Here is a 9,606-nt window from a genome sequence, read left to right as displayed (position 1 = left end):
TGGTAGCTTGCTACCACTCCCACTCACACACTAGTAATTTAGCTCACTTTTGGCTCGAATGGAGAGCGGTTGTTTCCGCTCTACCTCCTCGCCTATTCTGGACTGACATTAATTTTTTCTTTTAACTTAATTTTCCTTATATACAGTATACAGTATATATATATATATATATATATATATATATATATATATATATATATATATATATATATATATATAATAAAACATTCTTATTGTTTATGTATATATATATGTATTGAAATGTTGTAAGTTTCCTTTTCAGTGTTTATGCTGTATGTGTGATACATATACGACAGGTTCTCAAGACTTGCGCAAGGCCAGGGAACCTTCCCTTCCAACCTCTCCCCCCTTGTCCATCGGTCTTCCCGCTGGCATATAACTACCTTTGGCTCGGCCGCTGCAGCAGGGGAATCGTCATCATTTGGACCCTCCTCGTTCAACTGTTGTTGGCTTCTCCTTTCCCTCTTTCTACGGGAAACATGGATTACTGAGCGAAGAGAGTGTTTCCTCTCAGAGATTAACTACAGTCTTTCTCTTCTCAAGACCGTTCACCTTTCTTGAACCTCCGACAATCTACTAACGGGGGGAGCACCTTTCCCGTTCGCGGGTTAGGTTATGCTTTCGATAGTTTTTCTCAATTATTGGAGTGAAATTATAATTGTTTTTAATTTTAACTTTTCAGCTTCTGCTCCGTGGGGAACACTTCCCTCCTGAGGATAAGTGGTTCTCTCTATTAGTGATTATTTTTCAGCTGATTTGAATAATTGTAATTCTTGTTTTATTACAGGTTCTCTCCGCCAAAAGCTATTGTCATTTGTTTCGTAACTTGAATGCAAACCACGCTATTTATTTGGAGTTATACTTTTGGCGGAGCTGAAATGACGAGCCATTAAAATTTAGCGAGGGTTAACTACCCACACCACTAGTTAGCGGGGCTTAGGGGTGGTAGCTTGCTACCACTCCCACTCACACTGGTGATTTAGCTCACTTTTGGCTCGGATGGAGAGCGGTTGTTTCCGCTATTCCTCCTCGCTTATTATGGACTGCCATTAATTTTTTCTGTTAACTTGTTTTTCTTTATATATATATATATATATATATATATATATATATATATATATATATATATATATATATATATATATATATATATATATATAATAAAACATTCTTATTGTTTGTGTATAATTATATATATTGAAATGTTGTAAGTTTCCTTTTCAGTGTTTGTGCTATATGTGTGATACATATACGACAGGTTCTCAAGACTCTTGCGCAAGGCCAGGGAACCTTCCCTTCCAACCTCTCCCCTCTTGTACATCGGTCTTCCCGTCAGCATATAAGTACCGTTGGCTCGGCTGCAGCCGCAGGAGAATCGTCATCGTGTGGACCCTCTTCGTTCAACTGATGTTGTCTTCGCCTGAGGATAAGTGGTTCTCCCTATTAAGTGAATATTTTTTAGGTGATTTAAATAATTGTAATTCTTCTTTCATTACAGGTTCTCTCCGCCAAAAGCTATATCTATACATAAATAACTACAGGTTTATATTAGTAATGGAAAAATACAAATTATTTACGAATGTCATTTGTTTTGTAACTGGAATGCAAACCACGCTACTTATTTGGAGTTATACTTTCGGCGGAGCTGAAATGACGAGCCATTAAAATTTAGCGAGGGTTAATTACCCACACCACTAGTTAGCTGGGGTTAGGGGTGGTAGCTTGCTACCACTCCCACTCTCACACTGGTGATTCAGCTCACTTTTGGCTCTGCTGGAGAGCGGTTGTTTCCGCTCTTCCTCCTCGCCTATTCTGAACTGCCATCAATTTTTTCTTAACTTGCTTTTTCTTATATATATATATATATATATATATATATATATATATATATATATATATATATATATATATATATATATATATATATATATATATATATATATATATATATATATATATATATATAATAAAACATTCTTATTGTTTATGTAAATTTATATGTATTGAAATGTTGTAAGTTTCCTTTTCAGTGTTTGTGCTTTCGTCGTCGTCGGCGCCCACTCGTGTCCGAGTATTAGGTTCTGTCGTTAGCCATCAGCCTCCTATCTATGGGGTGGGTGCTTATGTCTGATGTGGCTGTTAAGTCCTAGTCTGTGGTGGAAGAGTCGCGGACAGTGTTCACAAGGGAGGGTAGGTGGTGGGCGGGGCTGTTCTAATCGCTCTCTCCTTCTTCTCCTCCTAGCCTCCTCATTTTGTCTCCTCCTCTCCTCGAAGTCCACGGTGCCATGGTGTACTGTACTCCTCCAGGTTTTCCTGTCCCTGGCTGTTTCTTCCCATGAGGATGGATCGATGTCAGTTAGAGCCAGGGTGCGCTTTAGTTGATCTTTATAGCGCATTTTCGGGGCTCCTCGTGGTCTGGTGCCCTGGGTCAGTTCTCGCTAGAATATTTTCTTTGGGAGCCTAGATGGCTCCATCCTATGCACGTGTCCTATCCAGCGGAGGCGGTGGTGGATGATGGTGGCCTCCACGCTGGACAGCGAGGCACGTTCTAAGAGTTCAATGTTGGTGGTGTGGCTCTCCCAGGGGATTTTCAAGATCTGCCTCGGTTTCATTTGTTGGAAGCGTTCTAGGTTTTTAAGATCGTTACTATATAGCGTCCATGTTTCACATGCATACAGGAGCGTGGAGAGGACTACTGCCCTGAACACCATTATTTTGGTGGTCATTGTTAGTGCGTGGTTGTTAAATACGCGGCGGTTGAGTCGGCCAAAGGCGGAGTGGGCTGCCCTGATCCTGTTCTCCACGTCCTTTTTGCTTGTGGGAGCTGATGTTAGGATGCTCCCTAGGTAGGAGATCTGGTCCACTTGTTCTAACGGTTGGTCATTCACTGTGGTATTGAAGTTGGGGAGCATCAGTCCTGGTGGATGTTGGACGAGGGTCTTGGTTTTGTCTGAGTTGACTTGCATCCCAAAGCGTTCGTAGGCAGAGTTGTATGCATCAGCTAACGACTGCAGGTCCTCTGCCGTCTGACCTGGGGTGGCATTGTCGTCAGCATACTGCAGTTCTCGCACTGCACACAAGGTGGTCTTGGTTCTGATGCGGAGTCTAGCGAGGTTGAAAGCGCCTCCATCCATGCGGAAACGTAGGTCGACTGAGGGTGTGTCTGGGGGAATCTCGTTGAGCATTGCTGCGGTGTATAGCGAGAAACACGTCGGGGCCAGAACACAGCCCTGCTTCAGGCCGCCGTTGATGGGGAATGGGTCTAAAAGAGAGTTCTGGTGGCAGACTCTCCCAACCATTCCGTCATGGAGGGCACGCACCAGCTTGACAAAATCGGGTGGGCAGCCATATCTTTTGAGGACAGCCCACATGGCAGGTCGAGGTACTTTGTCGAAGGCCTTTTTCAAATCCCAGAAGATGAACATTATGGGCTGTTGTTGTTCGAGGCTCTTCTCTTGTATTTGTCGCGCACAGAAGATCATGTCTATGGTCCCGCGGGAAGGTCGAAAGCCGCACTGGGACTCTGGCAAGACGTCTTCTGCGAGAATAAGGAGGCGGTCAAGGAGAATCCGAGCGAAAATCTTACTCGCGATGCTTAGTAGTGATATTCCCCGGTAGTTGTTACAGTTCTCCCTGTCTCCCTTCTTGAAGATGGTAGTGATGTTTGCATCGCGGAAGTCACTGGGGGGGGGGGGGTCTTGGTCTCCCATATTTTCAGTATAAGAAGCATCAAACGGTTCCTCAAGCCGGGGCCACCGTGAGTGAGGAGCTCCAACGGGATGTCTGGCCCTGGGGCTTTGCCGGGCTTCATGCGCTGCAGGGCCTTGTTGAAGTCATGGATGGAGGGTGGTAGTGCCATCCAGTGACGGACGGGATGCTGCGGGGTCATTCGCTGGAGATCGTCTGGGGTGTCTGCTTGGTCATTGAGGAGGTTCTCAAAGTGAGACCTCCACCTGGCCAGGATGCCCTCGCTGTCGGTGATGGTCGTGGCCCCATCCGCGTCCTTCAGGCTGCCCACTGATGACCGTGTGGGACCGAATATTTCTTTTGTTGCTGCATAGAAGCTGCGCAGGTCACGTTGGTCAGCGAAACTCTGTATTTCTGCAGCTTTTCTTTGCCACCAGGTGTTCTGGGCTTCACGGATACCTCTTTGGCAACCAGCTTCAGCCACCTTGTGAGCACATTTGTTAGCTGCTGTTGGTTGGTTTTCCAAAGTCAGGCGTGCTTGTCGTTTGGTTTCAATGAGAAGAGAGATGGTAGCATCATTCTCATCAAACCAATCCTGCCGTTTCTTGGTGGTGAAGCCTAGTGTTTCCTCCGCGGCACGGGCCATGGCGTTTCTGAGGGTGGTCCAGTGGTGCTCGACAGTGGCCTGACCCATAGGGTCTGCGAGGTATTGTTCGCAGGCCTCCTTGTAGTTCTGTGCCACCTGTGGGTTGCGGAGCTTACTACAATCAAAGCGTTGGTGTGGTACGCTGTCAGGTGCCCTTCTGGGTGGTCGTAGGGTCGTCACGGAGAGTCGGGAGATGAGGAGTCTGTGGTCCGTAGCAGTCGTCCGCTCCGGGCATGGATCGGGTGATGCGGACGTCTCCTCGGTCTCTGGCTCTGGTCAGGACGTAGTCCAGGGTGTGCCAGTGTTTAGACCGTGGGTGTCTCCATGTGGTCTTTTGTCGTTTTGGTAACTGGAAGATGGTGTTGGTTACCACAAGTTGGTGTTCTGCACACAGACCCAGTAGGAGTTGGCCATTGGCGTTGCAATTTCCAATGCCATGGCGGCCGATGATTCCCTCCCACAAGCGATGGTCTTTGCCTACTCGGGCATTAAAGTCGCCAAGCACAACGAGCTTGTCATTGGCGGGCACTGCCTGGATGGTGCGGTCGAGCTGGGTGTAGAAGGCAGCTTTGTTAACATCGGTTGAGGTCATAGTCGGGGCGTAGACAGAGATCAGGGTGAGATGTCTGTCCCGCGTGATGGGGATGCGGACAGTCATCAGGCGCTCACTGATGGCCTTGGGAGCGAGGTTGTGCTGCTGCACTAGCTGGGAACGGATGGCGAAGCCGACACTGTGGATGCGAGGCTCCTCTAGGGCCTTGCCTTTTGCAGAAGATGGTGTAGCCTGTTCCAGCTTCCCTGATGTTGCCCTCTTCGGGTAGTCTGGTCTCGCTAAGAGCCGCCACATCAACATTGAAACGGGCTAGTTCCTTGCAGACGAGGGCTGTACGTCGTTCCGGGCGGTTGGTGTTCGTCACGTCTTGAAGGGTGCGGATGTTCCACGCACCTAAGGTTAATATTTTTTTTTGTGCTTTACGTGTGATACATATACGACAGGTTCTCAAGACTCTTGTGCAAGGCCAGGGAACCTTCCCTTCCAACTTCTCCCCCCTTGTCCATCGGTCTTCCCGTCGGCATACAACTGCCGTTGGCTCGGCTGCCGCCGCAGGGGAATCGTCATCGTTTGGACCCTCCTCGTTCAACTGTTTTTGTCTTCGCCTTTCTCTCTTTCTACAGGAAACGGATTACTGAGCGAAGAGTGTGTTTCCTCTCAGAGATTGACTACGGTCTTTCTCTTCTCAAGACCGTTCACCTTTCATGGACCTCCGACAGTCTACTAACGGGGGGAGCACCTTTCCCGTTCGCGGGTTAGGTTGCGCTTCAAGTAGTTTATTATTTAATTGAAATATAATTGTTTTTAATTTTAACTTTTCAGCTTCTCCGTGGGGAACACTTCCCTTCGGAGGATAAGTGGTTCTCCCTATTAGTGAATATTTTTCAGCTGATTTAAATAATTGTAATTCTTGTTTTATTGCAGATTCTCTCCGCCAAAAAGCTATAGCTATATATAAATAACTACAGGTTTCTATTAGTTATGGATAAATACAAGTTATTTACGAATGTCTTTTGTTTCGTAACTGGAATACAAACCACACTATTTATTTGGAGTTATACTTCTGGCGGAGCTGAAATGACGAGCCATTAAAATTTAGCGAGGGTTAACTACCCACACCACTAGTTATCGGGGGTTAGGGGTGGTAGCTTGGTACCACTCCCACTCACGCACAGGTGATTTAGCTCACTTTTGGCTCGGATGGAGAGCGGTTGTTTCCGCTCTTCCTCCTCGCCTATTCTGGACTGCCATTAATTTTTTCTTTTAACTTAATTTTTCTTATCTATAGTATACAGTATATATATATATATATATATATATATATATATATATATATATATATATATATATATATATATATATATATATATATAAAACATTCTTATTGTTTATGTATATATATATGAATTGAAATGTTGTAAGTTTCCTTTTCAGTGTTTGTGCTATACGTGTGATACATATACGACAGGTTCTCAAGACTTGTGCAAGGCCAGGGAACCTTCCCTTCCAACCTCTCCCCCTTTGTCCATCGGTCTTCTAGTCGGCATATAACTACCGTTGGCTCGGCTGCCGCCGCAGGGGAATCGTCATCGTTTGGACCCTCCTCGTTCAACTGTCGTTATCTTCGCCTTTCCCTCTTTCTACGGGAAACATGGATTACTGAGCGAAGAAAGTGTTTCCCTTTCAGAGATTGACTACGGTCTTTCTCTTTTCAAGACCGTTCACCTTTCATGGACCTCTGACAGTCTACTAACGGGGGGAGCACCTTTCCCGTTCGCGGGTTAGGTTGCGCTTCCGATAGTTTATTATTTAATTGAAATTATAATTGTTTTAAATTTTAACTTTTCAGCTTCTTCTCCGTGGTGAACACTTCGCTTCAGAGGATAAGTGGTTCTCCCTATTAGTGATTATTTTTCAGCTGATTTAAATAATTGTAATTCTTGTTTTATTGCAGGTTCTCTCCGCCAAAAGCTATATCTATATATAAATAACTACAGGTTTGTATTAGTTAGGGAAAAATACAAGTAATTTACGAATGTCATTTGTTTCGTAATTGGAATACAAACCACGCTACATGTATTTATTAGGAGTTATACTTCCGGCGGAGCTGAAATGACGAGCCATTAAAATTTAGCGAGGGTTAACTACCCACACCACTAGTTATCGGGGGTTAGGGGTGGTAGCTTGGTACCACTCCCACTCACACACTGGTGATTTAGCTCACTTTTGGCTCGGATGGAGAGCGGTTGTTTCCGCTCTTCCTCCTCGCCTATTCTGGACTGCCATTAATTTTTTCTTTTAACTTAATTTTCCTTATCTATAGTATACAGTATATATATATATATATATATATATATATATATATATATATATATATATATATATATGTTATATATATATATATATATATTATATATATATATATATATATTATATATATATATATATATACTAAACATTCTTATTGTTTATGTATATATATATGAATTGAAATGTTGTAAGTTTTCTTTTCAGTGTTTGTGCTATACGTGTGATATATATACGACAGGTTCTCAAGACTTGCGCAAGGCCAGGGAACCTTCCCTTCCAACCTCTCCCCCCTTGTCCATCGGTCTTCCCGTTGGCATATAACTACCGTTGGCTCGGCTGCCGCCGCAGGGGAATCGTCATCGTTTGGACCCTCCTCGTTCAACTGTCGTTATCTTCGCCTTTCCCTCTTTCTACGGGAAACATGGATTACTGAGCGAAGAGAGTGTTTCCTCTCAGAGATTGACTACGGTCTTTCTCTTCTCAAGACCGTTCACCTTTCATGGACCTCCGACAGTCTACTAACGGGGGGAGCACCTTTCCCGTTCGCGGGTTAGGTTGCGCTTCCGATAGTTTATCATTTAATTGAAATTATAATTGTTTTTAATTTTAACTTTTCAGCCTCTTCTCCGTGGGGAACACTTCCCTTCGGAGGATAAGTGGTTCTCCCTATTAGTGAATATTTTTTAGCTGATTTAAATAATTGTAATTCTTGTTTTATTACAGGTTCTCTGCCAAAAGCTATATCTATATGTAAATAACTACAGGTTTGTATTAGTTAGGGAAAAATACAAATTATTTACGAATGTCATTTGATTTGTAACTGGAATACAAACCACACTATTTATTTGGAGTTATACTTTCGGCGGAGGTGAAATGACGTGCCATTAAAATTTAGCGAGGGTTTACTACCCACACCACTAGTTAGCGGGGGTTAGGGGTGGTAGCTTGCTACCACTCCCACTGATTATTCTTTAGGTGATTTAAATAATTGTAATTCTTGTTTTATTACAATTTCTTTCCGCCCTCTTTCTCCCGTCGATGTCGACTTGGAAAGGGAGGGCGCAATACTTATTTTACGTTTGTTCCCTCGGTGGTCCCTTTCTCCGTCGCAGACTAGGTGTTCCTCCTTAGGGAATTTTTTTTTACATAATTTATTTTATTTTCCTCAGTTACCTGTGCAGTTTTCTTTGTTCGACTAAGATTGCCAACGAAGCAGAGCTATTCTGTTCGTGCCTGGGGAATCTGCTGTCACTGCCGACCCTCATAGGATGTCATCATGGCCGTCATCCCTTCTCTTAGGAGTACGCCCGTGGCAACACCTGATCAGCACTTCATCTTCGAGGAAAGGTTGTTTCCTCCTTCCAAGGGAGAACTTCCTGCATCTTAATCACTTCGACTCCTACGGCTGTTGCTGTCTTCGCCTAACCTACACTCCCCCCTTGCTGAGTCTCTTCCTTTCGGGGCGGAGCATAGTCTTAGGAAAGTCTCTCCTGCGAAGTGATCACCTCTTGTTCGTGACAGGGGGCACTCATAGAGACTCCTCTTCAGAGGATCGCTACTGCTGAAGGTCAGCTTGCTGGTCCACCAGCCCTCATGGGCGTCATCAGTTCCTGATCGTCCTACCAGCGCAACTTTGCGCTACTGCTAGTCCTTGGACTTCGGTCCTGGACGCTTTTGTGGATCGTTCACGATCTCCATCGGTGGATGTTCGCCCTTCCAAAGGGCACATCCCAGTTCCTGATCGTCCTGCCAGCTGACGTGCCAACCTACCAGTGCAACCTTGCGCTGCAGTTAGTCCTAGGACTTCGGTCCTGGACTCTTCTGTGGATCGTTCACGATCCCCATCGTTGGATGTTCAAAGGGCACATCCCAGTCCCTGATCATCCTTCCAGCTGACCGGCTGACCTAACAGCGCAGATCACCAGTGCAACACAACTTCAGTCTCCTGCTCGCCAACGATTTCCTGCACCTACACGCCAGCATTCTGCGCTCCATCACGCTCCCACGGTCTTGCGCCATTGTTGTCCTGTGCGCCAGCAGTCTTCCGCGCGCGCCAGCTCTCTCCTGCGCCTGTGCGCCAACGATCTCTGCTCACCATCGTTCGCCTGCGCTAGCATTCCTCCGCACCCGCGCCAACCCTCTTATGGGCACGCGCGCCAGTTCTCACCCGTAATCGCGTGCCCAGGCACCCGCCTTTGCGCGACCAGTCACACGCTTCTGCACATTCTAGGGAGACTGCACAAAACCCTAAACCCTACACAGTGCCTTACTGTGCGCCAGCGCTCTCCTGCGCACCTGCGCTCTCAGATCCAACAGTCTCCTGCTCACTTGCGCTCTCAGATCCAGGGCTCTCTTGTACAGTTGTGGTCTCGGATCCAATGCGCCAGCT

Source organism: Palaemon carinicauda, unplaced genomic scaffold (genome assembly GCF_036898095.1).
Source record: "Palaemon carinicauda isolate YSFRI2023 unplaced genomic scaffold, ASM3689809v2 scaffold56, whole genome shotgun sequence".
Taxonomy (NCBI): domain Eukaryota; kingdom Metazoa; phylum Arthropoda; class Malacostraca; order Decapoda; family Palaemonidae; genus Palaemon; species Palaemon carinicauda.
This window is presented reverse-complemented; position numbering follows the sequence as displayed.